Genomic DNA, 27,502 nt, shown 5'->3' with positions numbered 1-27,502 from the left:
TGCTGAAAATCATTTAAAAAAAACACCTACTCACTTCACGAAAATCCCATCATTGCACCATGAAATCACTGTGCTGTTCACATCATTTGTTCAGTGTTAGAAATTGCTGAAATTCATAAAGAAAGGAAATTGAAATGATCTGTATGGGATTCTTAGAGTGTTTAAGCTCCCAAGTCAAATTCTTGTAAAGGAGCTAAAAATGAAAACTTCTTAGCAGGGTTCTTAAAATCAGAGAAAATTTAAGCTTAACTGTAGAGGGGATGTAAACATTTCACCATAACTATGTCACAGATTTTCCCTGGGGGTAGCCTACTCAACTGTGAAGTTTCTTAGCACTTTGCTGACCCAATCCTGTAGTTTTCTCCTTACTTTCTAGTAACACATATTGTCTGAAAGCGTTTGAAAGAGTCCCCAGCTAGATTTGTTTCTGTAGTGTAGTGGTTATCACGTTCGCCTTACACGCGAAAGGTCCTCGGTTCGAAACCAAGCAGAAACAACTATTGTTTTATGAATTTAAAACTACACCTGCATTTCTTGCAAAGGTAGCACACGTTGAGTTGTTTTTGTTTTTTAAACCATGTTTCCAAAGAAACAGTACTGTCAGAGACGTGAGAAAACTGCAGCCAGGTCAAGTTTCTGTAGTGTAGTGGTTATCACGTTTGCCTAACACGCAAAAGGTCCCTGATTTGAAACCAGGCAGGAACATGTTTTGTGTAGAGTTCTTTTTGTCATGCATGCTGAAAATCATTAAAAAAAAACACCTACTCACTTCACGAAAATCCCATCATTGCACCATGAAATCACTGTGCTTTTCACATCATTTGTTCAGTGTTAGAAATTGCTGAAATTCATAAAGAAAGGAAATTGAAAGGATCTGTATGGGATTCTTAGAGTGTTTAAGCTCCCAAGTCAAATTCTTGTAAAGGAGCTAAAAATGAAAACTTCTTGGCAGGGTTCTTAAAATCAGAGAAAATTTAAGCATAACTGTAGAGGGGATGTAAACATTTCACCAGAACTATGTCACATATTTTCCCTGGGGGTAGCCTACTCAACTGTGAAGTTTCTTAGCACTTTGCTGACTCAATCCTGTAGTTTTCTACTTACTTTCTAGTAACACTTATTGTCTGAAAGCGTTTGAAAGTGTTTTCTGCCAGATTTGTTTCTGTGGTGTAGTGGTTATCACGTTCGCCTCACACGCGAAAGGTCCTCGGTTCGAAACCGAGCAGAAACAACTATTGTTTTATGAATTTAAAACTACACCTGCATTTCTTGCAAAGGTAGCACACGTTGAGTTGTTTTTGTTTTTTTAAACCATGTTTCCAAAGAAACAGTACTGTCAGAGAGGTGAGAAAACCACGGCCAGGTCAAGTTTCTGTAGTGTAGTGGTTATCACGATTGCCTAACACGCAAAAGGTCCCTGATTTGAAACCAGGCAGGAACATGTTTTGTGTAGAGTTCTTTTTGTCATGCATGCTGAAAATCATTTAAAAAAAACACCTACTCACTTCACGAAAATCCCATCATTGCACCATGAAATCACTGTGCTGTTCACATCATTTGTTCAGTGTTAGAAATTGCTGAAATTCATAAAGAAAGGAAATTGAAAGGATCTGTATGGGATTCTTAGAGTGTTTAAGCTCCCAAGTCAAATTCTTGTAAAGGAGCTAAAAATGAAAACTTCTTAGCAGGGTTCTTAAAATCAGAGAAAATGTAAGCTTAACTGTAGAGGGGATGTAAACATTTCACCATAACTATGTCACAGATTTTCCCTGGGGGTAGCCTACTTAACTGTGAAGTTTCTTAGCACTTTGCTGACCCAATCCTGTAGTTTTCTCCTTACTTTCTAGTAACACATATTGTCTGAAAGCGTTTGAAAGTGTCCCCTGCCAGATTTGTTTCTGTAGTGTAGTGGTTATCACGTTCGCCTTACACGCGAAAGGTCCTCGGTTCGAAACCGAGCAGAAACAACTATTGTTTTATGAATTTAAAACTACACCTGCATTTCTTGCAAAGGTAGCACACGTTGAGTTGTTTTTGTTTTTTTAAACCATGTTTCCAAAGAAAGAGTACTGTCAGAGAGGTGAGAAAACTGCAGCCAGGTCAAGTTTCTGTAGTGTAGTGGTTATCACGTTTGCCTAACACGCAAAAGGTCCCTGGTTCGAAACCAGGCAGGCACATGTTTTGTGTAGAGTTCTTTTTGTCATGCATGCTGAAAATCATTAAAAAAAAACACCTACTCACTTCACGAAAATCCCATCATTGCACCATGAAATCACTGTGCTGTTCACATCATTTGTTCAGTGTTAGAAATTGCTGAAATTCATAAAGAAAGGAAATTGAAAGGATCTGTATGGGATTCTTAGAGTGTTTAAGCTCCCACGTCAAATTCTTGTAAAGGAGCTAAAAATGAAAACTTCTTAGCAGGGTTCTTAAAATCAGAGAAAATTAAAGCTTAACTGTAGAGGGGATGTAAACATTTCACCATAACTATGTCACAGATTTTCCCTGGGGGTAGCCTACTCAACTGTGAAGTTTCTTAGCACTTTGCTGACCCAATCCTGTAGTTTTCTCCTTACTTTCTAGTAACACATAGTGTCTGAAAGCGTTTGAAAGTGTCTTCCTCCAGATTTGTTTCTGTAGTGAAGTGGTTATTGCGTTCGCCTCACACGCGAAAGGTTCTCGGTTCGAAACCGAGCAGAAACAACTATTGTTTTATGAATTTAAAACTACACCTGCATTTCTTGCAAAGGTAGCACACGTTGAGTTGTTTTTGTTTTTTTAAACCATGTTTCCAAAGAAAGAGTACTGTCAGAGAGGTGAGAAAACCACGAACAAGTCAAGTTTCTGTAGTGTAGTGGTTATCACGTTTGCCTAACACGCAAAAGGTCCCTGGTTTGAAACCAGGCAGGAACATGTTTTGTGTAGAGTTCTTTTTGTCATGCATGCTGAAAATCATTTAAAAAAAACACCTACTCACTTCACGAAAATCCCATCATTGCACCATGAAATCACTGTGCTGTTCACATCATTTGTTCAGTGTTAGAAATTGCTGAAATTCATAAAGAAAGGAAATTGAAAGGATCTGTATGGGATTCTTAGAGTGTTTAAGCTCCCAAGTCAAATTCTTGTAAAGGAGCTAAAAATGAAAACTTCTTAGCAGGGTTCTTAAAATCAGAGAAAATGTAAGCTTAACTGTAGAGGGGATGTAAACATTTCACCATAACTATGTCACAGATTTTCCCTGGGGGTAGCCTACTCAACTGTGAAGTTTCTTAGCACTTTGCTGACCCAATCCTGTAGTTTTCTCCTTACTTTCTAGTAACACATATTGTCTGAAAGCGTTTGAAAGTGTCCCCAGCTAGATTTGTTTCTGTAGTGTAGTGGTTATCACGTTCACCTTACGCGCGAAAGGTCCTCGGTTCGAAACCGAGCAGAAACAACTATTGTTTTATGAATTTAAAACTACACCTGCATTTCTTGCAAAGGTAGCACACGTTGAGTTGTTTTTGTTTTTTAAACCATGTTTCCAAAGAAACAGTACTGTCAGAGAGGTGAGAAAACTGCAGCCAGGTCAAGTTTCTGTAGTGTAGTGGTTATCACGATTGCCTAACACGCAAAAGGTCCCTGATTTGAAACCAGGCAGGAACATGTTTTGTGTAGAGTTCTTTTTGTCATGCATGCTGAAAATCATTTAAAAAAAACACCTACTCACTTCACGAAAATCCCATCATTGCACCATGAAATCACTGTGCTTTTCACATCATTTGTTCAGTGTTAGAAATTGCTGAAATTCATAAAGAAAGGAAATTGAAATGATCTGTATGGGATTCTTAGAGTGTTTAAGCTCCCAAGTCAAATTCTTGTAAAGGAGCTAAAAATGAAAACTTCTTGGCAGGGTTCTTAAAATCAGAGAAAATTTAAGCATAACTGTAGAGGGGATGTAAACATTTCACCAGAACTATGTCACATATTTTCCCTGGGGGTAGCCTACTCAACTGTGAAGTTTCTTAGCACTTTGCTGACTCAATCCTGTAGTTTTCTACTTACTTTCTAGTAACACATATTGTCTGAAAGCGTTTGAAAGTGTTTTCTGCCAGATTTGTTTCTGTAGTGTAGTGGTTATCACGTTCGCCTCACACGCGAAAGGTCCTCGGTTCGAAACCGAGCAGAAACAACTATTGTTTTATGAATTTAAAACTACACCTGCATTTCTTGCAAAGGTAGCACACGTTGAGTTGTTTTTGTTTTTTTAAACCATGTTTCCAAAGAAACAGTACTGTCAGAGAGGTGAGAAAACCACGGCCAGGTCAAGTTTCTGTAGTGTAGTGGTTATCACGATTGCCTAACACGCAAAAGGTCCCTGATTTGAAACCAGGCTGGAACATGTTTTGTGGAGAGTTATTTTTGTCATGCATGCTGAAAATCATTTAAAAAAAACACCTACTCACTTCACGAAAATCCCATCATTGCACCATGAAATCACTGTGCTGTTCACATCATTTGTTCAGTGTTAGAAATTGCTGAAATTCATAAAGAAAGGAAATTGAAAGGATCTGTATGGGATTCTTAGAGTATTTAAGCTCCCAAGTCAAATTCTTGTAAAGGAGCTAAAAATGAAAACTTCTTAGCAGGGTTCTTAAAATCAGAGAAAATTTAAGCTTAACTGTAGAGGGGATGTAAACATTTCACCATAACTATGTCACAGATTTTCCCTGGGGGTAGCCTACTCAACTGTGAAGTTTCTTAGCACTTTGCTGACCCAATCCTGTAGTTTTCTCCTTACTTTCTAGTAACACATATTGTCTGAAAGCGTTTGAAAGAGTCCCCAGCTAGATTTGTTTCTGTAGTGTAGTGGTTATCACGTTCGCCTTACGCGCGAAAGGTCCTCGGTTCGAAACCAAGCAGAAACAACTATTGTTTTATGAATTTAAAACTACACCTGCATTTCTTGCAAAGGTAGCACACGTTGAGTTGTTTTTGTTTTTTAAACCATGTTTCCAAAGAAACAGTACTGTCAGAGAGGTGAGAAAACTGCAGCCAGGTCAAGTTTCTGTAGTGTAGTGGTTATCACGTTTGCCTAACACGCAAAAGGTCCCTGATTTGAAACCAGGCAGGAACATGTTTTGTGTAGAGTTCTTTTTGTCATGCATGCTGAAAATCATTTAAAAAAAACACCTACTCACTTCACGAAAATCCCATCATTGCACCATGAAATCACTGTGCTGTTCACATCATTTGTTCAGTGTTAGAAATTGCTGAAATTTATAAAGAAAGGAAATTGAAAGGATCTGTATGGGATTCTTAGAGTGTTTAAGCTCCCAAGTCAAATTCTTGTAAAGGAGCTAAAAATGAAAACTTGTTGGCAGGGTTCTTAAAATCAGAGAAAATTTAAGCATAACTGTAGAGGGGATGTAAACATTTCACCAGAACTATGTCACATATTTTCCCTGGGGGTAGCCTACTCAACTGTGAAGTTTCTTAGCACTTTGCTGACTCAATCCTGTAGTTTTCTACTTACTTTCTAGTAACACATATTGTCTGAAAGCGTTTGAAAGTGTTTTCTGCCAGATTTGTTTCTGTAGTGTAGTGGTTATCACGTTCGCCTCACACGCGAAAGGTCCTCGGTTCGAAACCGAGCAGAAACAACTATTGTTTTATGAATTTAAAACTACACCTGCATTTCTTGCAAAGGTAGCACACGTTGAGTTGTTTTTGTTTTTTTAAACCATGTTTCCAAAGAAACAGTACTGTCAGAGAGGTGAGAAAACCACGGCCAGGTCAAGTTTCTGTAGTGTAGTGGTTATCACGATTGCCTAACACGCAAAAGGTCCCTGATTTGAAACCAGGCAGGAACATGTTTTGTGGAGAGTTCTTTTTGTCATGCATGCTGAAAATCATTTAAAAAAAACACCTACTCACTTCACGAAAATCCCATCATTGCACCATGAAATCACTGTGCTGTTCACATCATTTGTTCAGTGTTAGAAATTGCTGAAATTCATAAAGAAAGGAATTTGAAAGGATCTGTATGGGATTCTTAGAGTGTTTAAGCTCCCAAGTCAAATTCTTGTAAAGGAGCTAAAAATGAAAACTTCTTAGCAGGGTTCTTAAAATCAGAGAAAATTTAAGCTTAACTGTAGAGGGGATGTAAACATTTCACCATAACTATGTCACAGATTTTCCCTGGGGGTAGCCTACTCAACTGTGAAGTTTCTTAGCACTTTGCTGACCCAATCCTGTAGTTTTCTCCTTACTTTCTAGTAACACATATTGTCTGAAAGCGTTTGAAAGAGTCCCCAGCTAGATTTGTTTCTGTAGTGTAGTGGTTATCACGTTCGCCTTACACGCGAAAGGTCCTCGGTTCGAAACCAAGCAGAAACAACTATTGTTTTATGAATTTAAAACTACACCTGCATTTCTTGCAAAGGTAGCACACGTTGAGTTGTTTTTGTTTTTTAAACCATGTTTCCAAAGAAACAGTACTGTCAGAGAGGTGAGAAAACTGCAGCCAGGTCAAGTTTCTGTAGTGTAGTGGTTATCACGTTTGCCTAACACGCAAAAGGTCCCTGATTTGAAACCAGGCAGGAACATGTTTTGTGTAGAGTTCTTTTTGTCATGCATGCTGAAAATCATTAAAAAAAAACACCTACTCACTTCACGAAAATCCCATCATTGCACCATGAAATCACTGTGCTTTTCACATCATTTGTTCAGTGTTAGAAATTGCTGAAATTCATAAAGAAAGGAAATTGAAAGGATCTGTATGGGATTCTTAGAGTGTTTAAGCTCCCAAGTCAAATTCTTGTAAAGGAGCTAAAAATGAAAACTTCTTGGCAGGGTTCTTAAAATCAGAGAAAATTTAAGCATAACTGTAGAGGGGATGTAAACATTTCACCAGAACTATGTCACATATTTTCCCTGGGGGTAGCCTACTCAACTGTGAAGTTTCTTAGCACTTTGCTGACTCAATCCTGTAGTTTTCTACTTACTTTCTAGTAACACTTATTGTCTGAAAGCGTTTGAAAGTGTTTTCTTCCAGATTTGTTTCTGTAGTGTAGTGGTTATCACGTTCGCCTCACACGCGAAAGGTCCTCGGTTCGAAACCGAGCAGAAACAACTATTGTTTTATGAATTTAAAACTACACCTGCATTTCTTGCAAAGGTAGCACACGTTGAGTTGTTTTTGTTTTTTTAAACCATGTTTCCAAAGAAACAGTACTGTCAGAGAGGTGAGAAAACCACGGCCAGGTCAAGTTTCTGTAGTGTAGTGGTTATCACGATTGCCTAACACGCAAAAGGTCCCTGATTTGAAACCAGGCAGGAACATGTTTTGTGTAGAGTTCTTTTTGTCATGCATGCTGAAAATCATTTAAAAAAAACACCTACTCACTTCACGAAAATCCCATCATTGCACCATGAAATCACTGTGCTGTTCACATCATTTGTTCAGTGTTAGAAATTGCTGAAATTCATAAAGAAAGGAAATTGAAAGGATCTGTATGGGATTCTTAGAGTGTTTAAGCTCCCAAGTCAAATTCTTGTAAAGGAGCTAAAAATGAAAACTTCTTAGCAGGGTTCTTAAAATCAGAGAAAATGTAAGCTTAACTGTAGAGGGGATGTAAACATTTCACCATAACTATGTCACAGATTTTCCCTGGGGGTAGCCTACTCAACTGTGAAATTTCTTAGCACTTTGCTGACCCAATCCTGTAGTTTTCTCCTTACTTTCTAGTAACACATAGTGTCTGAAAGCGTTTGAAAGTGTCTTCTTCCAGATTTGTTTCTGTAGTGTAGTGGTTATCACGTTCGCCTCACACGCGAAAGGTCCTCGGTTCGAAACCGAACAGAAACAACTATTGTTTTATGAATTTAAAACTACACCTGCATTTCTTGCAAAGGTAGCACACGTTGAGTTGTTTTTGTTTTTTTAAACCATGTTTCCAAAGAAAGAGTACTGTCAGAGAGGTGAGAAAACCACGAACAGGTCAAGTTTCTGTAGTGTAGTGGTTATCACGTTTGCCTAACACGCAAAAGGTCCCTGGTTCGAAACCAGGCAGGAACATGTTTTGTGTAGAGTTCTTTTTGTCATGCATGCTGAAAATCATTTAAAAAAAACACCTACTCACTTCACGAAAATCCCATCATTGCACCATGAAATCACTGTGCTGTTCACATCATTTGTTCAGTGTTAGAAATTGCTGAAATTCATAAAGAAAGGAAATTGAAATGATCTGTATGGGATTCTTAGAGTGTTTAAGCTCCCAAGTCAAATTCTTGTAAAGGAGCTAAAAATGAAAACTTCTTAGCAGGGTTCTTAAAATCAGAGAAAATGTAAGCTTAACTGTAGAGGGGATGTAAACATTTCACCATAACTATGTCACAGATTTTCCCTGGGGGTAGCCTACTTAACTGTGAAGTTTCTTAGCACTTTGCTGACCCAATCCTGTAGTTTTCTCCTTACTTTCTAGTAACACATATTGTCTGAAAGCGTTTGAAAGTGTCCCCTGCCAGATTTGTTTCTGTAGTGTAGTGGTTATCACGTTCGCCTTACACGCGAAAGGTCCTCGGTTCGAAACCGAGCAGAAACAACTATTGTTTTATGAATTTAAAACTACACCTGCATTTCTTGCAAAGGTAGCACACGTTGAGTTGTTTTTGTTTTTTTAAACCATGTTTCCAAAGAAAGAGTACTGTCAGAGAGGTGAGAAAACTGCAGCCAGGTCAAGTTTCTGTAGTGTAGTGGTTATCACGTTTGCCTAACACGCAAAAGGTCCCTGGTTCGAAACCAGGCAGGCACATGTTTTGTGTAGAGTTCTTTTTGTCATGCATGCTGAAAATCATTTTAAAAAAACACCTACTCACTTCACGAAAATCCCATCATTGCACCATGAAATCACTGTGCTGTTCACATCATTTGTTCAGTGTTAGAAATTGCTGAAATTCATAAAGAAAGGAAATTGAAAGGATCTGTATGGGATTCTTAGAGTGTTTAAGCTCCCAAGTCAAATTCTTGTAAAGGAGCTAAAAATGAAAACTTCTTGGCAGGGTTCTTAAAATCAGAGAAAATTTAAGCTTAACTGTAGAGGGGATGTAAACATTTCACCATAACTATGTCACAGATTTTCCCTGGGGGTAGCCTACTCAACTGTGAAGTTTCTTAGCACTTTGCTGACCCAATCCTGTAGTTTTCTCCTTACTTTCTAGTAACACATATTGTCTGAAAGCGTTTGAAAGTGTCTCCTGCCAGATTTGTTTCTGTAGTGTAGTGGTTATCACGTTCGCCTTACACGCGAAAGGTCCTCGGTTCGAAACCGAGCAGAAACAACTATAGTTTTATGAATTTAAAACTACACCTGCATTTCTTGCAAAGGTAGCACACGTTGAGTTGTTTTTGTTTTTTTAAACCATGTTTCCAAAGAAAGAGTACTGTCAGAGAGGTGAGAAAACTGCAGCTGGGTCAAGTTTCTGTAGTGTAGTGGTTATCACGTTTGCCTAACACGCAAAAGGTCCCTGGTTTAAAACCAGGCAAGAACGTGTTTTGTGTAGAGTTCTTTTTGTCATGCATGCTGAAAATCATTAAAAAAAACACCTACTCACTTCACGAAAATCCCATCATTGCACCATGAAATCACTGTGCTGTTCACATCATTTGTTCAGTGTTAGAAATTGCTGAAATTCATAAAGAAAGGAAATTGAAAGGATCTGTATGGGATTCTTAGAGTGTTTAAGCTCCCACGTCAAATTCTTGTAAAGGAGCTAAAAATGAAAACTTCTTAGCAGGGTTCTTAAAATCAGAGAAAATTAAAGCTTAACTGTAGAGGGGATGTAAACATTTCACCATAACTATGTCACAGATTTTCCCTGGGGGTAGCCTACTCAACTGTGAAGTTTCTTAGCACTTTGCTGACCCAATCCTGCAGTTTTCTCCTTACTTTCTAGTAACACATATTGTCTGAAAGCGTTTGAAAGTGTCCCCTGCCAGATTTGTTTCTGTAGTGTAGTGGTTATCACGTTTGCCTTACACGCGAAAGGTCCTCGGTTCGAAACCGAGCAGAAACAACTATTGTTTTATGAATTTAAAACTACACCTGCATTTCTTGCAAAGGTAGCACACGTTGAGTTGTTTTTGTTTTTTTAAACCATGTTTCCAAAGAAGGAGTACTGTCAGAGAGGTGAGAAAACCACGAACAGGTCAAGTTTCTGTAGTGTAGTGGTTATCACGTTTGCCCAACACGCAAAAGGTCCCTGGTTCGAAACCAGGCAGGAACATGTTTTGTGTAGAGTTCTTTTTGTCATGCATGCTGAAAATCATTTAAAAAAAACACCTACTCACTTCACGAAAATCCCATCATTGCACCATGAAATCACTGTGCTGTTCACATCATTTGTTCAGTGTTAGAAATTGCTGAATTCATAAAGAAAGGAAATTGAAATGATCTGTATGGGATTCTTAGAGTGTTTAAGCTCCCAAGTCAAATTCTTGTAAAGGAGCTAAAAATGAAAACTTCTTAGCAGGGTTCTTAAAATCAGAGAAAATGTAAGCTTAACTGTAGAGGGGATGTAAACATTTCACCATAACTATGTCACAGATTTTCCCTGGGGGTAGCCTACTCAACTGTGAAGTTTCTTAGCACTTTGCTGACCCAATCCTGTAGTTTTCTCCTTACTTTCTAGTAACACATATTGTCTGAAAGCGTTTGAAAGTGTTTTCTTCCAGATTTTTTTCTGTAGTGTAGTGGTTATCACGTTCGCCTCACACGCGAAAAGTCCTCGGTTCGAAACCGAGCAGAAACAACTATTGTTTTATGAATTTAAAACTACACCTGCATTTCTTGCAAAGGTAGCACACGTTGAGTTGTTTTTGTTTTTTTAAACCATGTTTCCAAAGAAAGAGTACTGTCAGAGAGGTGAGAAAACCACAAACAGGTCAAGTTTCTGTAGTGTAGTGGTTATCAAGTTTGCCTAACACGCAAAAGGTCCCTGGTTCGAAACCAGGCAGGAACATGTTTTGTGTAGAGTTCTTTTTGTCATGCATGCTGAAAATCATTTTAAAAAAACACCTACTCACTTCACGAAAATCCCATCATTGCACCATGAAATCACTGTGCTGTTCACATCATTTGTTCAGTGTTAGAAATTGCTGAAATTCATAAAGAAAGGAAACTGAAATGATCTGTATGGGATTCTTAGAGTGTTTAAGCTCCCAAGTCAAATTCTTGTAAAGGAGCTAAAAATGAAAACTTCTTGGCAGGGTTCTTAAAATCAGAGAAAATTTAAGCTTAACTGTAGAGGGGATGTAAACATTTCACCATAACTATGTCACAGATTTTCCCTGGGGGTAGCCTACTCAACTGTGAAGTTTCTTAGCACTTTGCTGACCCAATCCTGTAGTTTTCTCCTTACTTTCTAGTAACACATATTGTCTGAAAGCGTTTGAAAGTGCCCCCAGCTAGATTTGTTTCTGTAGTGTAGTGGTTATCACGTTCACCTTACGCGCGAAAGGTCCTCGGTTCGAAACCGAGCAGAAACAACTATTGTTTTATGAATTTAAAACTACACCTGCATTTCTTGCAAAGGTAGCACACGTTGAGTTGTTTTTGTTTTTTAAACCATGTTTCCAAAGAAACAGTACTGTCAGAGAGGTGAGAAAACTGCAGCCAGGTCAAGTTTCTGTAGTGTAGTGGTTATCACGATTGCCTAACACGCAAAAGGTCCCTGATTTGAAACCAGGCAGGAACATGTTTTGTGTAGAGTTCTTTTTGTCATGCATGCTGAAAATCATTTAAAAAAAACACCTACTCACTTCACGAAAATCCCATCATTGCACCATGAAATCACTGTGCTTTTCACATCATTTGTTCAGTGTTAGAAATTGCTGAAATTCATAAAGAAAGGAAATTGAAAGGATCTGTATGGGATTCTTAGAGTGTTTAAGCTCCCAAGTCAAATTCTTGTAAAGGAGCTAAAAATGAAAACTTCTTGGCAGGGTTCTTAAAATCAGAGAAAATTTAAGCATAACTGTAGAGGGGATGTAAACATTTCACCAGAACTATGTCACATATTTTCCCTGGGGGTAGCCTACTCAACTGTGAAGTTTCTTAGCACTTTGCTGACTCAATCCTGTAGTTTTCTACTTACTTTCTAGTAACACATAGTGTCTGAAAGCGTTTGAAAGTGTTTTCTGCCAGATTTGTTTCTGTAGTGTAGTGGTTATCACGTTCGCCTCACACGCGAAAGGTCCTCGGTTCGAAACCGAGCAGAAACAACTATTGTTTTATGAATTTAAAACTACACCTGCATTTCTTGCAAAGGTAGCACACGTTGAGTTGTTTTTGTTTTTTTAAACCATGTTTCCAAAGAAACAGTACTGTCAGAGAGGTGAGAAAACCACGGCCAGGTCAAGTTTCTGTAGTGTAGTGGTTATCACGATTGCCTAACACGCAAAAGGTCCCTGATTTGAAACCAGGCAGGAACATGTTTTGTGGAGAGTTCTTTTTGTCATGCATGCTGAAAATCATTTAAAAAAAACACCTACTCACTTCACGAAAATCCCATCATTGCACCATGAAATCACTGTGCTGTTCACATCATTTGTTCAGTGTTAGAAATTGCTGAAATTCATAAAGAAAGGAAATTGAAAGGATCTGTATGGGATTCTTAGAGTGTTTAAGCTCCCAAGTCAAATTCTTGTAAAGGAGCTAAAAATGAAAACTTCTTAGCAGGGTTCTTAAAATCAGAGAAAATTTAAGCTTAACTGTAGAGGGGATGTAAACATTTCACCAGAACTATGTCACAGATTTTCCCTGGGGGTAGCCTACTCAACTGTGAAGTTTCTTAGCACTTTGCTGACCCAATCCTGTAGTTTTCTCCTTACTTTCTAGTAACACATAGTGTCTGAAAGCGTTTGAAAGTGTTTTCTTCCAGATTTGTTTCTGTAGTGTAGTGGTTATCACGTTTGCCTCACACGCGAGAGGTCCTCGGTTCGAAACCGAGCAGAAACAACTATTGTTTTATGAATTTAAAACTACACCTGCATTTCTTGCAAAGGTAGCACACGTTGAGTTGTTTTTGTTTTTTTAAACCATGTTTCCAAAGAAAGAGTACTGTCAGAGAGGTGAGAAAACCACGAACAGGTCAAGTTTCTGTAGTGTAGTGGTTATCACGTTTGCCTAACACGCAAAAGGTCCCTGGTTCGAAACCAGGCAGGAACATGTTTTGTGTAGAGTTCTTTTTGTCATGCATGCTGAAAATCATTTAAAAAAAACACCTACTCACTTCACGAAAATCCCATCATTGCACCATGAAATCACTGTGCTGTTCACATCATTTGTTCAGTGTTAGAAATTGCTGAAATTCATAAAGAAAGGAAATTGAAATGATCTGTATGGGATTCTTAGAGTGTTTAAGCTCCCAAGTCAAATTCTTGTAAAGGAGCTAAAAATGAAAACTTCTTGGCAGGGTTCTTAAAATCAGAGAAAATTTAAGCTTAACTGTAGAGGGGATGTAAACATTTCACCATAACTATGTCACAGATTTTCCCTGGGGGTAGAATACTCAACTGTGAAGTTTCTTAGCACTTTGCTGACCCAATCCTGTAGTTTTCTCCTTACTTTCTAGTAACACATAGTGTCTGAAAGCGTTTGAAAGTGTCTTCTTACAGATTTGTTTCTGTAGTGTAGTGGTTATCACGTTCGCCTCACACGCGAAAGGTCCTTGGTTCGAAACCGAGCAGAAACAACTATTGCTTTATGAATTTAAAACTACACCTGCATTTCTTGCAAAGGTACCACACGTTGAGTTGTTTTTGTTTTTTTAAACCATGTTTCCAAAGAAAGAGTACTGTCAGAGAGGTGAGAAAACCACAAACAGGTCAAGTTTCTGTAGTGTAGCGGTCATCACGTTTGCCTAACACGCAAAAGGTCCCTGGTTCGAAACCAGGCAGGAACATGTTTTGTGTAGAGTTCTTTTTGTCATGCATGCTGAAAATCATTTAAAAAAAACACCTACTCACTTCACGAAAATCCCATCATTGCACCATGAAATCACTGTGCTGTTCACATCATTTGTTCAGTGTTAGAAATTGCTGAAATTCATAAAGAAAGGAAATTGAAATGATCTGTATGGGATTCTTAGAGTGTTTAAGCTCCCAAGTCAAATTCTTGTAAAGGAGCTAAAAATGAAAACTTCTTAGCAGGGTTCTTAAAATCAGAGAAAATTTAAGCTTAACTGTAGAGGGGATGTAAACATTTCACCATAACTATGTCACAGATTTTCCCTGGGGGTAGCCTACTCAACTGTGAAATTTCTTAGCACTTTGCTGACCCAATCCTGTAGTTTTCTCCTTACTTTCTAGTAACACATAGTGTCTGAAAGCGTTTGAAAGTGTCTTCTTCCAGATTTGTTTCTGTAGTGTAGTGGTTATCACGTTCGCCTCACACGCGAAAGGTCCTCGGTTCGAAACCGAGCAGAAACAGCTATTGTTTTATGAATTTAAAACTACACCTGCATTTCTTGCAAAGGTAGCACACGTTGAGTTGTTTTTGTTTTTTTAAACCATGTTTCCAAAGAAAGAGTACTGTCAGAGAGGTGAGAAAACCACGAGCAGGTCAAGTTTCTGTAGTGTAGTGGTTATCACGTTTGCCTAACACGCAAAAGGTCCCTGGTTCGAAACCAGGCAGGAACATGTTTTGTGTAGAGTTCTTTTTGTCATGCATGCTGAAAATCATTTAAAAAAAACACCTACTCACTTCACGAAAATCCCATCATTGCACCATGAAATCACTGTGCTGTTCACATCATTTGTTCAGTGTTAGAAATTGCTGAAATTCATAAAGAAAGGAAATTGAAATGATCTGTATGGGATTCTTAGAGTGTTTAAGCTCCCAAGTCAAATTCTTGTAAAGGAGCTAAAAATGAAAACTTCTTAGCAGGGTTCTTAAAATCAGAGAAAATGTAAGCTTAACTGTAGAGGGGATGTAAACATTTCACCATAACTATGTCACAGATTTTCCCTGGGGGTAGCCTACTCAACTGTGAAGTTTCTTAGCACTTTGCTGACCCAATCCTGTAGTTTTCTCCTTACTTTCTAGTAACACATATTGTCTGAAAGCGTTTGAAAGTGTTTTTTGCCAGATTTGTTTCTGTAGTGTAGTGGTTATCACGTTCGCCTCACACGCGAAAGGTCCTCGGTTCAAAACCGAGCAGAAACAACTATTGTTTTATGAATTTAAAACTACACCTGCATTTCTTGCAAAGGTAGCACACGTTGAGTTGTTTTTGTTTTTTTAAACCATGTTTCCAAAGAAGGAGTACTGTCAGAGAGGTGAGAAAACTGCAGCCAGGTCAAGTTTCTGTAGTTTAGTGGTTATCACGTTTGCCTAACACGCAAAAGGTCCCTGGTTCGAAACCAGGCAGGAACATGTTTTGTGTAGAGTTCTTTTTGTCATGCATGCTGAAAATCATTTTAAAAAACACCTACTCACTTCACGAAAATCCCATCATTGCACCATGAAATCACTGTGCTGTTCACATCATTTGTTCAGTGTTAGAAATTGCTGAAATTCATAAAGAAAGGAAATTGAAAGGATCTGTATGGGATTCTTAGAGTGTTTAAGCTCCCAAGTCAAATTCTTGTAAAGGAGCTAAAAATGAAAACTTCTTGGCAGGGTTCTTAAAATCAGAGAAAATTTAAGCTTAACTGTAGAGGGGATGTAAACATTTCACCATAACTATGTCACAGATTTTCCCTGGGGGTAGAATACTCAACTGTGAAGTTTCTTAGCACTTTGCTGACTCAATCCTGTAGTTTTCTACTTACTTTCTAGTAACACATATTGTCTGAAAGCGTTTGAAAGTGTTTTCTGCCAGATTTGTTTCTGTAGTGTAGTGGTTATCACGTTCGCCTCACACGCGAAAGGTCCTCGGTTCGAAACCGAGCAGAAACAACTATTGTTTTATGAATTTAAAACTACACCTGCATTTCTTGCAAAGGTAGCACACGTTGAGTTGTTTTTGTTTTTTTTAAACCATGTTTCCAAAGAAAGAGTACTGTCAGAGAGGTGAGAAAACCACGAACAGGTCAAGTTTCTGTAGTGTAGTGGTTATCACGTTTGCCTAACACGCAAAAGGTCCCTGGTTCGAAACCAGGCAGGAACATGTTTTGTGTAGAGTTCTTTTTGTCATGCATGCTGAAAATCATTTAAAAAAAACACCTACTCACTTCACGAAAATCCCATCATTGCACCATGAAATCACTGTGCTGTTCACATCATTTGTTCAGTGTTAGAAATTGCTGAAATTCATAAAGAAAGGAAATTGAAATGATCTGTATGGGATTCTTAGAGTGTTTAAGCTCCCAAGTCAAATTCTTGTAAAGGAGCTAAAAATGAAAACTTCTTAGCAGGGTTCTTAAAATCAGAGAAAATGTAAGCTTAACTGTAGAGGGGATGTAAACATTTCACCATAACTATGTCACAGATTTTCCCTGGGGGTAGCCTACTTAACTGTGAAGTTTCTTAGCACTTTGCTGACCCAATCCTGTAGTTTTCTCCTTACTTTCTAGTAACACATATTGTCTGAAAGCGTTTGAAAGTGTCCCCCGCCAGATTTGTTTCTGTAGTGTAGTGGCTATCACGTTCGCCTTACACGCGAAAGGTCCTCGGTTCGAAACCGAGCAGAAACAACTATTGTTTTATGAATTTAAAACTACACCTGCATTTCTTGCAAAGGTAGCACACGTTGAGTTGTTTTTGTTTTTTTAAACCATGTTTCCAAAGAAAGAGTACTGTCAGAGAGGTGAGAAAACTGCAGCCAGGTCAAGTTTCTGTAGTGTAGTTGTTATCACGATTGCCTAACACGCAAAAGGTCCCTGATTTGAAACCAGGCAGGAACATGTTTTGTGGAGAGTTCTTTTTGTCATGCATGCTGAAAATCATTTAAAAAAAACACCTACTCACTTCACGAAAATCCCATCATTGCACCATGAAATCACTGTGCTGTTCACATCATTTGTTCAGTGTTAGAAATTGCTGAAATTCATAAAGAAAGGAAATTGAAAGGATCTGTATGGGATTCTTAGAGTGTTTAAGCTCTCAAGTCAAATTCTTGTAAAGGAGCTAAAAATGAAAACTTCTTAGCAGGGTTCTTAAAATCAGAGAAAATTTAAGCTTAACTGTAGAGGGGATGTAAACATTTCACCAGAACTATGTCACATATTTTCCCTGGGGGTAGCCTACTCAACTGTGAAATTTCTTAGCACTTTGCTGACCCAATCCTGTAGTTTTCTCCTTACTTTCTAGTAACACATAGTGTCTGAAAGCGTTTGAAAGTGTCTTCTTCCAGATTTGTTTCTGTAGTGTAGTGGTTATCACGTTCGCCTCACACGCGAAAGGTCCTCGGTTCGAAACCGAGCAGAAACAACTATTGTTTTATGAATTTAAAACTACACCTGCATTTCTTGCAAAGGTAGCACACGTTGAGTTGTTTTTGTTTTTTTAAACCATGTTTCCAAAGAAAGAGTACTGTCAGAGAGGTGAGAAAACCACGAACAGGTCAAGTTTCTGTAGTGTAGTGGTTATCACGTTTGCCTTACACGCAAAAGGTCCCTGGTTCGAAACCAGGCAGGAACATGTTTTGTGTAGAGTTCTTTTTGTCATGCATGCTGAAAATCATTTAAAAAAAACACCTACTCACTTCACGAAAATCCCATCATTGCACCATGAAATCACTGTGCTGTTCACATCATTTGTTCAGTGTTAGAAATTGCTGAAATTCATAAAGAAAGGAAATTGAAAGGATCTGTATGGGATTCTTAGAGTGTTTAAGCTCCCAAGTCAAATTCTTGTAAAGGAGCTAAAAATGAAAACTTCTTAGCAGGGTTCTTAAAATCAGAGAAAATGTAAGCTTAACTGTAGAGGGGATGTAAACATTTCACCATAACTATGTCACAGATTTTCCCTGGGGGTAGCCTACTCAACTGTGAAGTTTCTTAGCACTTTGCTGACCCAATCCTGTAGTTTTCTCCTTACTTTCTAGTAACACATATCGTCTGAAAGCGTGTCCTCTGCCAGATTTGTTTCTGTAGTGTAGTGGTTATCACATTCGCCTCACACGCGAAAGGTCCTCGGTTCGAAACCGAGCAGAAACAACAGTTGCTTTATGAATTTAAAACTACACCTGCATTTCTTGCAAAGGTAGCACACGTTGAGTTGTTTTTGTTTTTTTAAACCATGTTTCCAAAGAAAGAGTACTGTCAGAGAGGTGAGAAAACTGCAGCCAGGTCAAGTTTCTGTAGTGTAGTGGTTATCACGATTGCCTAACACGCAAAAGGTCCCTGATTTGAAACCAGGCAGGAGCACGTTTTGTGGAGAGTTCTTTTTGTCATGCATGCTGAAAATCATTTTAAAAAAAACACCTACTCACTTCACGAAAATCCCATCATTGCACCATGAAATCACTGTGCTGTTCACATCATTTGTTCAGTGTTAGAAATTGCTGAAATTCATAAAGAAAGGAAATTGAAAGGATCTGTATGGGATTCTTAGAGTGTTTAAGCTCCCAAGTCAAATTCTTGTAAAGGAGCTAAAAATGAAAACTTCTTAGCAGGGTTCTTAAAATCAGAGAAAATTTAAGCTTAACTGTAGAGGGGATGTAAACATTTCACCATAACTATGTCACAGATTTTCCCTGGGGGTAGCCTACTCAACTGTGAAGTTTCTTAGCACTTTGCTGACCCAATCCTGTAGTTTTCTCCTTACTTTCTAGTAACACATATTGTCTGAAAGCGTTTGAAAGTGTTTTCTGCCAGATTTGTTTCTGTAGTGTAGTGGTTATCACGTTCGCCTCACACGCGAAAGGTCCTCGGTTCAAAACCGAGCAGAAACAACTATTGTTTTATGAATTTAAAACTACACCTGCATTTCTTGCAAAGGTAGCACACGTTGAGTTGTTTTTGTTTTTTTAAACCATGTTTCCAAAGAAAGAGTACTGTCAGAGAGGTGAGAAAACTGGAGCCAGGTCGAGTTTCTGTAGTGTAGTGGTTATCACGTTTGCCTAACACGCAAAAGGTCCCTGGTTCGAAACCAGGCAGGAACATGTTTTGTGTAGAGTTCTTTTTGTCATGCATGCTGAAAATCATTTTAAAAAAAACACCTACTCACTTCACGAAAATCCCATCATTGCACCATGAAATCACTGTGCTGTTCACATCATTTGTTCAGTGTTAGAAATTGCTGAAATTCATAAAGAAAGGAAATTGAAAGGATCTGTATGGGATTCTTAGAGTGTTTAAGCTCCCAAGTCAAATTCTTGTAAAGGAGCTAAAAATGAAAACTTCTTGGCAGGGTTCTTAAAATCAGAGAAAATTTAAGCTTAACTGTAGAGGGGATGTAAACATTTCACCATAACTATGTCACAGATTTTCCCTGGGGGTAGAATACTCAACTGTGAAGTTTCTTAGCACTTTGCTGACCCAATCCTGTAGTTTTCTCCTTACTTTCTAGTAACACATAGTGTCTGAAAGCGTTTGAAAGTGTCTTCTGCCAGATTTGTTTCTGTAGTGTAGTGGTTATCACGTTCGCCTCACACGCGAAAGGTCCTCGGTTCGAAACCGAGCAGAAACAACTATTGTTTTATGAATTTAAAACTACACCTGCATTTCTTGCAAAGGTAGCACACGTTGAGTTGTTTTTGTTTTTTAAACCATGTTTCCAAAGAAACAGTACTGTCAGAGAGGTGAGAAAACTGCAGCCAGGTCAAGTTTCTGTAGTGTAGTGGTTATCACGATTGCCTAACACGCAAAAGGTCCCTGATTTGAAACCAGGCAGGAACATGTTTTGTGTAGAGTTCTTTTTGTCATGCATGCTGAAAATCATTTAAAAAAAACACCTACTCACTTCACGAAAATCCCATCATTGCACCATGAAATCACTGTGCTGTTCACATCATTTGTTCAGTGTTAGAAATTGCTGAAATTTATAAAGAAAGGAAATTGAAAGGATCTGTATGGGATTCTTAGAGTGTTTAAGCTCCCAAGTCAAATTCTTGTAAAGGAGCTAAAAATGAAAACTTCTTGGCAGGGTTCTTAAAATCAGAGAAAATTTAAGCATAACTGTAGAGGGGATGTAAACATTTCACCAGAACTATGTCACATATTTTCCCTGGGGGTAGCCTACTCAACTGTGAAGTTTCTTAGCACTTTGCTGACTCAATCCTGTAGTTTTCTACTTACTTTCTAGTAACACATATTGTCTGAAAGCGTTTGAAAGTGTTTTCTGCCAGATTTGTTTCTGTAGTGTAGTGGTTATCACGTTCGCCTCACACGCGAAAGGTCCTCGGTTCGAAACCGAGCAGAAACAACTATTGTTTTATGAATTTAAAACTACACCTGCATTTCTTGCAAAGGTAGCACACGTTGAGTTGTTTTCGTTTTTTTAAACCATGTTTCCAAAGAAACAGTACTGTCAGAGAGGTGAGAAAACCACGGCCAGGTCAAGTTTCTGTAGTGTAGTGGTTATCACGATTGCCTAACACGCAAAAGGTCCCTGATTTGAAACCAGGCAGGAACATGTTTTGTGGAGAGTTCTTTTTGTCATGCATGCTGAAAATCATTTAAAAAAAACACCTACTCACTTCACGAAAATCCCATCATTGCACCATGAAATCACTGTGCTGTTCACATCATTTGTTCAGTGTTAGAAATTGCTGAAATTCATAAAGAAAGGAAATTGAAAGGATCTGTATGGGATTCTTAGAGTGTTTAAGCTCCCAAGTCAAATTCTTGTAAAGGAGCTAAAAATGAAAACTTCTTAGCAGGGTTCTTAAAATCAGAGAAAATTTAAGCTTAACTGTAGAGGGGATGTAAACATTTCACCATAACTATGTCACAGATTTTCCCTGGGGGTAGCCTACTCAACTGTGAAGTTTCTTAGCACTTTGCTGACCCAATCCTGTAGTTTTCTCCTTACTTTCTAGTAACACATATTGTCTGAAAGCGTTTGAAAGTGTCTCCTGCCAGATTTGTTTCTGTAGTGTAGTGGTTATCACGTTCGCCTTACACGCGAAAGGTCCTCGGTTCGAAACCGAGCAGAAACAACTATAGTTTTATGAATTTAAAACTACACCTGCATTTCTTGCAAAGGTAGCACACGTTGAGTTGTTTTTGTTTTTTTAAACAATGTTTCCAAAGAAAGAGTACTGTCAGAGAGGTGAGAAAACTGCTGCTAGGTCAAGTTTCTGTAGTGTAGTGGTTATCACGTTTGCCTAACACGCAAAAGGTCCCTGGTTCGAAACCAGGCAAGAACGTGTTTTGTGTAGAGTTCTTTTTGTCATGCATGCTGAAAATCATTAAAAAAAAACACCTACTCACTTCACGAAAATCCCATCATTGCACCATGAAATCACTGTGCTGTTCACATCATTTGTTCAGTGTTAGAAATTGCTGAAATTCATAAAGAAAGGAAATTGAAAGGATCTGTATGGGATTCTTAGAGTGTTTAAGCTCCCAAGTCAAATTCTTGTAAAGGAGCTAAAAATGAAAACTTCTTAGCAGGGTTCTTAAAATCAGAGAAAATGTAAGCTTAACTGTAGAGGGGATGTAAACATTTCACCATAACTATGTCACAGATTTTCCCTGGGGGTAGCCTACTCAACTGTGAAGTTTCTTAGCACTTTGCTGACCCAATCCTGTAGTTTTCTCCTTACTTTCTAGTAACACATATTGTCTGAAAGCGTTTGAAAGTGTCCCCAGCTAGATTTGTTTCTGTAGTGTAGTGGTTATCACGTTCGCCTTACACGCGAAAGGTCCTCGGTTCGAAACCGAGCAGAAACAACTATTGTTTTATGAATTTAAAACTACACCTGCATTTCTTGCAAAGGTAGCACACGTTGAGTTGTTTTTGTTTTTTAAACCATGTTTCCAAAGAAACAGTACTGTCAGAGAGGTGAGAAAACTGCAGCCAGGTCAAGTTTCTGTAGTGTAGTGGTTATCACGATTGCCTAACACGCAAAAGGTCCCTGATTTGAAACCAGGCAGGAACATGTTTTGTGTAGAGTTCTTTTTGTCATGCATGCTGAAAATCATTTAAAAAAAACACCTACTCACTTCACGAAAATCCCATCATTGCACCATGAAATCACTGTGCTTTTCACATCATTTGTTCAGTGTTAGAAATTGCTGAAATTCATAAAGAAAGGAAATTGAAAGGATCTGTATGGGATTCTTAGAGTGTTTAAGCTCCCAAGTCAAATTCTTGTAAAGGAGCTAAAAATGAAAACTTCTTGGCAGGGTTCTTAAAATCAGAGAAAATTTAAGCATAACTGTAGAGGGGATGTAAACATTTCACCAGAACTATGTCACATATTTTCCCTGGGGGTAGCCTACTCAACTGTGAAGTTTCTTAGCACTTTGCTGACTCAATCCTGCAGTTTTCTCCTTACTTTCTAGTAACACATATTGTCTGAAAGCGTTTGAAAGTGTTTTCTGCCAGATTTGTTTCTGTAGTGTAGTGGTTATCACGTTCGCCTCACACGCGAAAGGTCCTCGGTTCGAAACCGAGCAGAAACAACTATTGTTTTATGAATTTAAAACTACACCTGCATTTCTTGCAAAGGTAGCACACGTTGAGTTGTTTTTGTTTTTTTAAACCATGTTTCCAAAGAAACAGTACTGTCAGAGAGGTGAGAAAACCACGGCCAGGTCAAGTTTCTGTAGTGTAGTGGTTATCACGTTTGCCTAACACGCAAAAGGTCCCTGGTTCGAAACCAGGCAGGAACATGTTTTGTGTAGAGTTCTTTTTGTCATGCATGCTGAAAATCATTTTAAAAAAACACCTACTCACTTCATGAAAATCCCATCATTGCACCATGAAATCACTGTGCTGTTCACATCATTTGTTCAGTGTTAGAAATTGCTGAAATTCATAAAGAAAGGAAATTGAAAGGATCTGTATGGGATTCTTAGAGTGTTTAAGCTCCCAAGTCAAATTCTTGTAAAGGAGCTAAAAATGAAAACTTCTTAGCAGGGTTCTTAAAATCAGAGAAAATTTAAGCTTAACTGTAGAGGGGATGTAAACATTTCACCATAACTATGTCACAGATTTTCCCTGGGGGTAGCCTACTCAACTGTGAAGTTTCTTAGCACTTTGCTGACCCAATCCTGTAGTTTTCTCCTTACTTTCTAGTAACACATATTGTCTGAAAGCATTTGAAAGTTTCTACTGCCAGATTTGTTTCTGTAGTGTAGTGGTTATCACGTTCGCCTCACACGCGAAAGGTCCTCGGTTCGAAACCGAGCAGAAACAACTATTGTTTTATGAATTTAAAACTACACCTGCATTTCTTGCAAAGGAAGCACACATTGAGTTGTTTTTGTTTTTTTAAACCATGTTTCCAAAGAAAGAGTACTGTCAGAGAGGTGAGAAAACCACAAACAGGTCAAGTTTCTGTAGTGTAGTGGTTATCACATTTGCCTAACACGCAAAAGGTTCCTGGTTCGAAACCAGGCAGGAACATGTTTTGTGTAGAGTTCTTTTTGTCATGCATGCTGAAAATCATTTAAAAAAAACACCTACTCACTTCACGAAAATCCCATCATTGCACCATGAAATCACTGTGCTGTTCACATCATTTGTTCAGTGTTAGAAATTGCTGAAATTCATAAAGAAAGCAAATTGAAATGATCTGTATGGGATTCTTAGAGTGTTTAAGCTCCCAAGTCAAATTCTTGTAAAGGAGCTAAAAATGAAAACTTCTTAGCAGGGTTCTTAAAATCAGAGAAAATGTAAGCTTAACTGTAGAGGGGATGTAAACATTTCACCATAACTATGTCACAGATTTTCCCTGGGGGTAGCCTACTTAACTGTGAAGTTTCTTAGCACTTTGCTGACCCAATCCTGTAGTTTTCTCCTTACTTTCTAGTAACACATATTGTCTGAAAGCGTTTGAAAGTGTCCCCTGCCAGATTTGTTTCTGTAGTGTAGTGGTTATCACGTTCGCCTTACACGCGAAAGGTCCTCGGTTCGAAACCGAGCAGAAACAACTATTGTTTTATGAATTTAAAACTACACCTGCATTTCTTGCAAAGGTAGCACACGTTGAGTTGTTTTTGTTTTTTTAAACCATGTTTCCAAAGAAAGAGTACTGTCAGAGAGGTGAGAAAACCACGAACAGGTCAAGTTTCTGTAGTGTAGTGGTTATCACGTTTGCCTAACACGCAAAAGGTCCCTGGTTCGAAACCAAGCAAGAACATGTTTTGTGTAGAGTTCTTTTTGTCATGCATGCTGAAAATCATTTTAAAAAAACACCTACTCACTTCACGAAAATCCCATCATTGCACCATGAAATCACTGTGCTGTTCACATCATTTGTTCAGTGTTAGAAATTGCTGAAATTCATAAAGAAAGGAAATTGAAATGATCTGTATGGGATTCTTAGAGTGTTTAAGCTCCCAAGTCAAATTCTTGTAAAGGAGCTAAAAAAGAAAACTTCTTGGCAGGGTTCTTAAAATCAGAGAAAATTTAAGCTTAACTGTAGAGGGGATGTAAACATTTCACCATAACTATGTCACAGATTTTCCCTGGGGGTAGCCTACTCAACTGTGAAGTTTCTTAGCACTTTGCTGACCCAATCCTGTAGTTTTCTCCTTACTTTCTAGTAACACATAGTGTCTGAAAGCGTTTGAAAGTGTTTTCTTCCAGATTTGTTTCTGTAGTGTAGTGGTTATCACGTTTGCCTCACACGCGAAAGGTCCTCGGTTCGAAACCGAGCAGAAACAACTATTGTTTTATGAATTTAAAACTACACCTGCATTTCTTGCAAAGGTAGCACACGTTGAGTTGTTTTTGTTTTTTTAAACCATGTTTCCAAAGAAAGAGTACTGTCAGAGAGGTGAGAAAACCACGAACAGGTCAAGTTTCTGTAGTGTAGTGGTTATCACGTTTGCCTAACACGCAAAAGGTCCCTGGTTCGAAACCAGGCAGGAACATGTTTTGTGTAGAGTTCTTTTTGTCATGCATGCTGAAAATCATTTAAAAAAAACACCTACTCACTTCACGAAAATCCCATCATTGCACCATGAAATCACTGTGCTGTTCACATCATTTGTTCAGTGTTAGAAATTGCTGAAATTCATAAAGAAAGGAAATTGAAATGATCTGTATGGGATTCTTAGAGTGTTTAAGCTCCCAAGTCAAATTCTTGTAAAGGAGCTAAAAATGAAAACTTCTTAGCAGGGTTCTTAAAATCAGAGAAAATGTAAGCTTAACTGTAGAGGGGATGTAAACATTTCACCATAACTATGTCACAGATTTTCCCTGGGGGTAGCCTACTCAACTGTGAAGTTTCTTAGCACTTTGCTGACCCAATCCTGTAGTTTTCTCCTTACTTTCTAGTAACACATATTGTCTGAAAGCGTTTGAAAGTGTCCCCTGCCAGATTTGTTTCTGTAGTGTAGTGGTTATCACGTTCGCCTTACACGCGAAAGGTCCTCGGTTCGAAACCGAGCAGAAACAACTATGGTTTTATGAATTTAAAACTACACCTGCATTTCTTGCAAAGGTAGCACACGTTGAGTTGTTTTTGTTTTTTTAAACCATGTTTCCAAAGAAAGAGTACTGTCAGAGAGGTGAGAAAACTGCAGCTAGGTCAAGTTTCTGTAGTGTAGTGGTTATCACGTTTGCCTAACACGCAAAAGGTCCCTGGTTCGAAACCAGGCAAGAACATGTTTTGTGTAGAGTTCTTTTTGTCATGCATGCTGAAAATCATTTAAAAAAAACACCTACTCACTTCACGAAAATCCCATCATTGCACCATGAAATCACTGTGCTGTTCACATCATTTGTTCAGTGTTAGAAATTGCTGAAATTCATAAAGAAAGGAAATTGAAAGGATCTGTATGGGATTCTTAGAGTGTTTAAGCTCCCACGTCAAATTCTTGTAAAGGAGCTAAAAATGAAAACTTCTTAGCAGGGTTCTTAAAATCAGAGAAAATTAAAGCTTAACTGTAGAGGGGATGTAAACATTTCACCATAACTATGTCACAGATTTTCCCTGGGGGTAGCCTACTCAACTGTGAAGTTTCTTAGCACTTTGCTGACCCAATCCTGCAGTTTTCTCCTTACTTTCTAGTAACACATATTGTCTGAAAGCGTTTGAAAGTGTCCCCTGCCAGATTTGTTTCTGTAGTGTAGTGGTTATCACGTTCGCCTCACACGCGAAAGGTCCTCGGTTCGAAACCGAGCAGAAACAACTATTGTTTTATGAATTTAAAACTACACCTGCATTTCTTGCAAAGGTAGCACACGTTGAGTTGTTTTTGTTTTTTTAAACCATGTTTCCAAAGAAAGAGTACTGTCAGAGAGGTGAGAAAACCCCAGCCAGGTCAAGTTTCTGTAGTGTAGTGGTTATCACGTTTGCCTAACACGCAAAAGGTCCCTGGTTCGAAACCAGGCAGGAACATGCTTTGTGTAGAGTTGTTTTTGTCATGCATGCTGAAAATCATTTAAAAAAAACACCTACTCACTTCACGAAAATCCCATCATTGCACCATGAAATCACTGTGCTGTTCACATCATTTGTTCAGTGTTAGAAATTGCTGAAATTCATAAAGAAAGGCAATTGAAAGGATCTGTATGGGATTCTTAGAATGTTTAAGCTCCCAAGTCAAATTCTTGTAAAGGAGCTAAAAATGAAAACTTCTTAGCAGGGTTCTTAAAATCAGAGAAAATTTAAGCTCAACTGTAGAGGGGATGTAAACATTTCACCATAACTATGTCACAGATTTTCCCTGGGGGTAGCCTACTCAACTGTGAAGTTTCTTAGCACTTTGCTGACCCAATCCTGTAGTTTTCTCCTTACTTTCTAGTAACACATAGTGTCTGAAAGCGTTTGAAAGTGTCTTCTGCTAAATTTGTTTCTGTAGTGTAGTGGTTATCACGTTTGCCTCGCACGCAAAAGGTCCTCGGTTCGAAACCGAGCAGAAACAACTATTGTTTTATGAATTTAAAACTACACCTGCATTTCTTGCAAAGGTAGCACACGTTGAGTTGTTTTTGTTTTTTTAAACCATGTTTCCAAAGAAAGAGTACTGTCAGAGAGGTGAGAGAACCACAAACAGGTCAAGTTTCTGTAGTGTAGTGGTTATCACGTTTGCCTAACACGCAAAAGGTCCCTGGTTCGAAACCAGGCAGGAACATGTTTTGTGTAGAGTTCTTTTTGTCATGCATGCTGAAAATCATTAAAAAAAAACACCTACTCACTTCACGAAAATCCCATCATTGCACCATGAAATCACTGTGCTGTTCACATTATTTGTTCAGTGTTAGAAATTGCTGAAATTCATAAAGAAAGGAAATTGAAAGGATCTGTATGGGATTCTTAGAGTGTTTAAGCTCCCAAGTCAAATTCTTGTAAAGGAGCTAAAAATGAAAACTTCTTGGCAGGGTTCTTAAAATCAGAGAAAATTTAAGCTTAACTGTAGAGGGGATGTAAACATTTCACCATAACTATG

General features: G+C 38.3%; 62 non-coding genes across 62 annotated transcripts; all 62 read left to right on the top strand.

The window, feature by feature from the left end:
* The first annotated feature begins 423 nt into the window (after positions 1-423).
* On the top strand, positions 424-496 carry TRNAV-UAC (transfer RNA valine (anticodon UAC)). The gene has a single exon. It is a non-coding gene; the product is annotated as a tRNA-Val (tRNA).
* A 136-nt stretch (positions 497-632) lies between these two features.
* On the top strand, positions 633-705 carry TRNAV-AAC (transfer RNA valine (anticodon AAC)). Its single transcript has one exon. It is a non-coding gene; the product is annotated as a tRNA-Val (tRNA).
* A 453-nt stretch (positions 706-1,158) lies between these two features.
* TRNAV-CAC (transfer RNA valine (anticodon CAC)) lies at positions 1,159-1,231 on the top strand. The gene has a single exon. It is a non-coding gene; the product is annotated as a tRNA-Val (tRNA).
* Positions 1,232-1,894: 663 nt separating this feature from the next.
* TRNAV-UAC (transfer RNA valine (anticodon UAC)) lies at positions 1,895-1,967 on the top strand. The gene has a single exon. It is a non-coding gene; the product is annotated as a tRNA-Val (tRNA).
* Positions 1,968-2,104: 137 nt separating this feature from the next.
* Positions 2,105-2,177, top strand: TRNAV-AAC (transfer RNA valine (anticodon AAC)). Its single transcript has one exon. It is a non-coding gene; the product is annotated as a tRNA-Val (tRNA).
* A 453-nt stretch (positions 2,178-2,630) lies between these two features.
* Positions 2,631-2,703, top strand: TRNAV-CAC (transfer RNA valine (anticodon CAC)). The gene has a single exon. It is a non-coding gene; the product is annotated as a tRNA-Val (tRNA).
* Positions 2,704-2,840: 137 nt separating this feature from the next.
* Positions 2,841-2,913, top strand: TRNAV-AAC (transfer RNA valine (anticodon AAC)). The gene has a single exon. It is a non-coding gene; the product is annotated as a tRNA-Val (tRNA).
* A 453-nt stretch (positions 2,914-3,366) lies between these two features.
* On the top strand, positions 3,367-3,439 carry TRNAV-UAC (transfer RNA valine (anticodon UAC)). Its single transcript has one exon. It is a non-coding gene; the product is annotated as a tRNA-Val (tRNA).
* A 662-nt stretch (positions 3,440-4,101) lies between these two features.
* Positions 4,102-4,174, top strand: TRNAV-CAC (transfer RNA valine (anticodon CAC)). The gene has a single exon. It is a non-coding gene; the product is annotated as a tRNA-Val (tRNA).
* A 663-nt stretch (positions 4,175-4,837) lies between these two features.
* On the top strand, positions 4,838-4,910 carry TRNAV-UAC (transfer RNA valine (anticodon UAC)). The gene has a single exon. It is a non-coding gene; the product is annotated as a tRNA-Val (tRNA).
* Positions 4,911-5,046: 136 nt separating this feature from the next.
* Positions 5,047-5,119, top strand: TRNAV-AAC (transfer RNA valine (anticodon AAC)). Its single transcript has one exon. It is a non-coding gene; the product is annotated as a tRNA-Val (tRNA).
* Positions 5,120-5,572: 453 nt separating this feature from the next.
* Positions 5,573-5,645, top strand: TRNAV-CAC (transfer RNA valine (anticodon CAC)). Its single transcript has one exon. It is a non-coding gene; the product is annotated as a tRNA-Val (tRNA).
* Positions 5,646-6,308: 663 nt separating this feature from the next.
* TRNAV-UAC (transfer RNA valine (anticodon UAC)) lies at positions 6,309-6,381 on the top strand. Its single transcript has one exon. It is a non-coding gene; the product is annotated as a tRNA-Val (tRNA).
* A 136-nt stretch (positions 6,382-6,517) lies between these two features.
* On the top strand, positions 6,518-6,590 carry TRNAV-AAC (transfer RNA valine (anticodon AAC)). Its single transcript has one exon. It is a non-coding gene; the product is annotated as a tRNA-Val (tRNA).
* Positions 6,591-7,043: 453 nt separating this feature from the next.
* TRNAV-CAC (transfer RNA valine (anticodon CAC)) lies at positions 7,044-7,116 on the top strand. The gene has a single exon. It is a non-coding gene; the product is annotated as a tRNA-Val (tRNA).
* Positions 7,117-7,779: 663 nt separating this feature from the next.
* TRNAV-CAC (transfer RNA valine (anticodon CAC)) lies at positions 7,780-7,852 on the top strand. The gene has a single exon. It is a non-coding gene; the product is annotated as a tRNA-Val (tRNA).
* A 137-nt stretch (positions 7,853-7,989) lies between these two features.
* TRNAV-AAC (transfer RNA valine (anticodon AAC)) lies at positions 7,990-8,062 on the top strand. The gene has a single exon. It is a non-coding gene; the product is annotated as a tRNA-Val (tRNA).
* A 453-nt stretch (positions 8,063-8,515) lies between these two features.
* Positions 8,516-8,588, top strand: TRNAV-UAC (transfer RNA valine (anticodon UAC)). The gene has a single exon. It is a non-coding gene; the product is annotated as a tRNA-Val (tRNA).
* A 137-nt stretch (positions 8,589-8,725) lies between these two features.
* TRNAV-AAC (transfer RNA valine (anticodon AAC)) lies at positions 8,726-8,798 on the top strand. The gene has a single exon. It is a non-coding gene; the product is annotated as a tRNA-Val (tRNA).
* Positions 8,799-9,251: 453 nt separating this feature from the next.
* TRNAV-UAC (transfer RNA valine (anticodon UAC)) lies at positions 9,252-9,324 on the top strand. Its single transcript has one exon. It is a non-coding gene; the product is annotated as a tRNA-Val (tRNA).
* A 137-nt stretch (positions 9,325-9,461) lies between these two features.
* On the top strand, positions 9,462-9,534 carry TRNAV-AAC (transfer RNA valine (anticodon AAC)). Its single transcript has one exon. It is a non-coding gene; the product is annotated as a tRNA-Val (tRNA).
* Positions 9,535-9,986: 452 nt separating this feature from the next.
* On the top strand, positions 9,987-10,059 carry TRNAV-UAC (transfer RNA valine (anticodon UAC)). The gene has a single exon. It is a non-coding gene; the product is annotated as a tRNA-Val (tRNA).
* A 137-nt stretch (positions 10,060-10,196) lies between these two features.
* TRNAV-AAC (transfer RNA valine (anticodon AAC)) lies at positions 10,197-10,269 on the top strand. Its single transcript has one exon. It is a non-coding gene; the product is annotated as a tRNA-Val (tRNA).
* Positions 10,270-10,721: 452 nt separating this feature from the next.
* Positions 10,722-10,794, top strand: TRNAV-CAC (transfer RNA valine (anticodon CAC)). Its single transcript has one exon. It is a non-coding gene; the product is annotated as a tRNA-Val (tRNA).
* A 137-nt stretch (positions 10,795-10,931) lies between these two features.
* On the top strand, positions 10,932-11,004 carry TRNAV-AAC (transfer RNA valine (anticodon AAC)). The gene has a single exon. It is a non-coding gene; the product is annotated as a tRNA-Val (tRNA).
* A 453-nt stretch (positions 11,005-11,457) lies between these two features.
* Positions 11,458-11,530, top strand: TRNAV-UAC (transfer RNA valine (anticodon UAC)). The gene has a single exon. It is a non-coding gene; the product is annotated as a tRNA-Val (tRNA).
* A 662-nt stretch (positions 11,531-12,192) lies between these two features.
* Positions 12,193-12,265, top strand: TRNAV-CAC (transfer RNA valine (anticodon CAC)). The gene has a single exon. It is a non-coding gene; the product is annotated as a tRNA-Val (tRNA).
* Positions 12,266-12,928: 663 nt separating this feature from the next.
* Positions 12,929-13,001, top strand: TRNAV-CAC (transfer RNA valine (anticodon CAC)). Its single transcript has one exon. It is a non-coding gene; the product is annotated as a tRNA-Val (tRNA).
* Positions 13,002-13,138: 137 nt separating this feature from the next.
* On the top strand, positions 13,139-13,211 carry TRNAV-AAC (transfer RNA valine (anticodon AAC)). Its single transcript has one exon. It is a non-coding gene; the product is annotated as a tRNA-Val (tRNA).
* Positions 13,212-13,664: 453 nt separating this feature from the next.
* TRNAV-CAC (transfer RNA valine (anticodon CAC)) lies at positions 13,665-13,737 on the top strand. The gene has a single exon. It is a non-coding gene; the product is annotated as a tRNA-Val (tRNA).
* A 137-nt stretch (positions 13,738-13,874) lies between these two features.
* Positions 13,875-13,947, top strand: TRNAV-AAC (transfer RNA valine (anticodon AAC)). The gene has a single exon. It is a non-coding gene; the product is annotated as a tRNA-Val (tRNA).
* A 453-nt stretch (positions 13,948-14,400) lies between these two features.
* Positions 14,401-14,473, top strand: TRNAV-CAC (transfer RNA valine (anticodon CAC)). The gene has a single exon. It is a non-coding gene; the product is annotated as a tRNA-Val (tRNA).
* A 137-nt stretch (positions 14,474-14,610) lies between these two features.
* Positions 14,611-14,683, top strand: TRNAV-AAC (transfer RNA valine (anticodon AAC)). The gene has a single exon. It is a non-coding gene; the product is annotated as a tRNA-Val (tRNA).
* A 453-nt stretch (positions 14,684-15,136) lies between these two features.
* TRNAV-CAC (transfer RNA valine (anticodon CAC)) lies at positions 15,137-15,209 on the top strand. The gene has a single exon. It is a non-coding gene; the product is annotated as a tRNA-Val (tRNA).
* A 137-nt stretch (positions 15,210-15,346) lies between these two features.
* On the top strand, positions 15,347-15,419 carry TRNAV-AAC (transfer RNA valine (anticodon AAC)). The gene has a single exon. It is a non-coding gene; the product is annotated as a tRNA-Val (tRNA).
* A 452-nt stretch (positions 15,420-15,871) lies between these two features.
* Positions 15,872-15,944, top strand: TRNAV-CAC (transfer RNA valine (anticodon CAC)). Its single transcript has one exon. It is a non-coding gene; the product is annotated as a tRNA-Val (tRNA).
* Positions 15,945-16,082: 138 nt separating this feature from the next.
* TRNAV-AAC (transfer RNA valine (anticodon AAC)) lies at positions 16,083-16,155 on the top strand. Its single transcript has one exon. It is a non-coding gene; the product is annotated as a tRNA-Val (tRNA).
* Positions 16,156-16,608: 453 nt separating this feature from the next.
* On the top strand, positions 16,609-16,681 carry TRNAV-UAC (transfer RNA valine (anticodon UAC)). Its single transcript has one exon. It is a non-coding gene; the product is annotated as a tRNA-Val (tRNA).
* A 663-nt stretch (positions 16,682-17,344) lies between these two features.
* TRNAV-CAC (transfer RNA valine (anticodon CAC)) lies at positions 17,345-17,417 on the top strand. Its single transcript has one exon. It is a non-coding gene; the product is annotated as a tRNA-Val (tRNA).
* Positions 17,418-17,554: 137 nt separating this feature from the next.
* TRNAV-UAC (transfer RNA valine (anticodon UAC)) lies at positions 17,555-17,627 on the top strand. The gene has a single exon. It is a non-coding gene; the product is annotated as a tRNA-Val (tRNA).
* A 445-nt stretch (positions 17,628-18,072) lies between these two features.
* TRNAV-CAC (transfer RNA valine (anticodon CAC)) lies at positions 18,073-18,145 on the top strand. Its single transcript has one exon. It is a non-coding gene; the product is annotated as a tRNA-Val (tRNA).
* Positions 18,146-18,809: 664 nt separating this feature from the next.
* Positions 18,810-18,882, top strand: TRNAV-CAC (transfer RNA valine (anticodon CAC)). Its single transcript has one exon. It is a non-coding gene; the product is annotated as a tRNA-Val (tRNA).
* A 137-nt stretch (positions 18,883-19,019) lies between these two features.
* On the top strand, positions 19,020-19,092 carry TRNAV-AAC (transfer RNA valine (anticodon AAC)). The gene has a single exon. It is a non-coding gene; the product is annotated as a tRNA-Val (tRNA).
* Positions 19,093-19,546: 454 nt separating this feature from the next.
* On the top strand, positions 19,547-19,619 carry TRNAV-CAC (transfer RNA valine (anticodon CAC)). The gene has a single exon. It is a non-coding gene; the product is annotated as a tRNA-Val (tRNA).
* A 662-nt stretch (positions 19,620-20,281) lies between these two features.
* On the top strand, positions 20,282-20,354 carry TRNAV-CAC (transfer RNA valine (anticodon CAC)). The gene has a single exon. It is a non-coding gene; the product is annotated as a tRNA-Val (tRNA).
* Positions 20,355-21,017: 663 nt separating this feature from the next.
* Positions 21,018-21,090, top strand: TRNAV-UAC (transfer RNA valine (anticodon UAC)). Its single transcript has one exon. It is a non-coding gene; the product is annotated as a tRNA-Val (tRNA).
* Positions 21,091-21,227: 137 nt separating this feature from the next.
* On the top strand, positions 21,228-21,300 carry TRNAV-AAC (transfer RNA valine (anticodon AAC)). The gene has a single exon. It is a non-coding gene; the product is annotated as a tRNA-Val (tRNA).
* A 453-nt stretch (positions 21,301-21,753) lies between these two features.
* TRNAV-UAC (transfer RNA valine (anticodon UAC)) lies at positions 21,754-21,826 on the top strand. Its single transcript has one exon. It is a non-coding gene; the product is annotated as a tRNA-Val (tRNA).
* Positions 21,827-22,488: 662 nt separating this feature from the next.
* On the top strand, positions 22,489-22,561 carry TRNAV-CAC (transfer RNA valine (anticodon CAC)). Its single transcript has one exon. It is a non-coding gene; the product is annotated as a tRNA-Val (tRNA).
* Positions 22,562-22,698: 137 nt separating this feature from the next.
* On the top strand, positions 22,699-22,771 carry TRNAV-AAC (transfer RNA valine (anticodon AAC)). Its single transcript has one exon. It is a non-coding gene; the product is annotated as a tRNA-Val (tRNA).
* Positions 22,772-23,224: 453 nt separating this feature from the next.
* TRNAV-CAC (transfer RNA valine (anticodon CAC)) lies at positions 23,225-23,297 on the top strand. Its single transcript has one exon. It is a non-coding gene; the product is annotated as a tRNA-Val (tRNA).
* A 137-nt stretch (positions 23,298-23,434) lies between these two features.
* On the top strand, positions 23,435-23,507 carry TRNAV-AAC (transfer RNA valine (anticodon AAC)). The gene has a single exon. It is a non-coding gene; the product is annotated as a tRNA-Val (tRNA).
* Positions 23,508-23,960: 453 nt separating this feature from the next.
* TRNAV-UAC (transfer RNA valine (anticodon UAC)) lies at positions 23,961-24,033 on the top strand. The gene has a single exon. It is a non-coding gene; the product is annotated as a tRNA-Val (tRNA).
* Positions 24,034-24,170: 137 nt separating this feature from the next.
* TRNAV-AAC (transfer RNA valine (anticodon AAC)) lies at positions 24,171-24,243 on the top strand. Its single transcript has one exon. It is a non-coding gene; the product is annotated as a tRNA-Val (tRNA).
* A 453-nt stretch (positions 24,244-24,696) lies between these two features.
* On the top strand, positions 24,697-24,769 carry TRNAV-CAC (transfer RNA valine (anticodon CAC)). The gene has a single exon. It is a non-coding gene; the product is annotated as a tRNA-Val (tRNA).
* A 137-nt stretch (positions 24,770-24,906) lies between these two features.
* Positions 24,907-24,979, top strand: TRNAV-AAC (transfer RNA valine (anticodon AAC)). Its single transcript has one exon. It is a non-coding gene; the product is annotated as a tRNA-Val (tRNA).
* A 453-nt stretch (positions 24,980-25,432) lies between these two features.
* Positions 25,433-25,505, top strand: TRNAV-UAC (transfer RNA valine (anticodon UAC)). The gene has a single exon. It is a non-coding gene; the product is annotated as a tRNA-Val (tRNA).
* A 137-nt stretch (positions 25,506-25,642) lies between these two features.
* TRNAV-AAC (transfer RNA valine (anticodon AAC)) lies at positions 25,643-25,715 on the top strand. Its single transcript has one exon. It is a non-coding gene; the product is annotated as a tRNA-Val (tRNA).
* Positions 25,716-26,168: 453 nt separating this feature from the next.
* Positions 26,169-26,241, top strand: TRNAV-CAC (transfer RNA valine (anticodon CAC)). The gene has a single exon. It is a non-coding gene; the product is annotated as a tRNA-Val (tRNA).
* A 137-nt stretch (positions 26,242-26,378) lies between these two features.
* TRNAV-AAC (transfer RNA valine (anticodon AAC)) lies at positions 26,379-26,451 on the top strand. Its single transcript has one exon. It is a non-coding gene; the product is annotated as a tRNA-Val (tRNA).
* Positions 26,452-26,904: 453 nt separating this feature from the next.
* TRNAA-CGC (transfer RNA alanine (anticodon CGC)) lies at positions 26,905-26,977 on the top strand. The gene has a single exon. It is a non-coding gene; the product is annotated as a tRNA-Ala (tRNA).
* Positions 26,978-27,114: 137 nt separating this feature from the next.
* TRNAV-AAC (transfer RNA valine (anticodon AAC)) lies at positions 27,115-27,187 on the top strand. The gene has a single exon. It is a non-coding gene; the product is annotated as a tRNA-Val (tRNA).
* Positions 27,188-27,502: the final 315 nt, after the last annotated feature.

Source organism: Spea bombifrons, chromosome 4, assembly GCF_027358695.1.
Source record: "Spea bombifrons isolate aSpeBom1 chromosome 4, aSpeBom1.2.pri, whole genome shotgun sequence".
NCBI classification, from domain to species: domain Eukaryota; kingdom Metazoa; phylum Chordata; class Amphibia; order Anura; family Pelobatidae; genus Spea; species Spea bombifrons.
The sequence above is the reverse complement of the archived record's forward strand: the minus strand, read 5'-3'. Positions and strand labels throughout refer to the sequence as shown.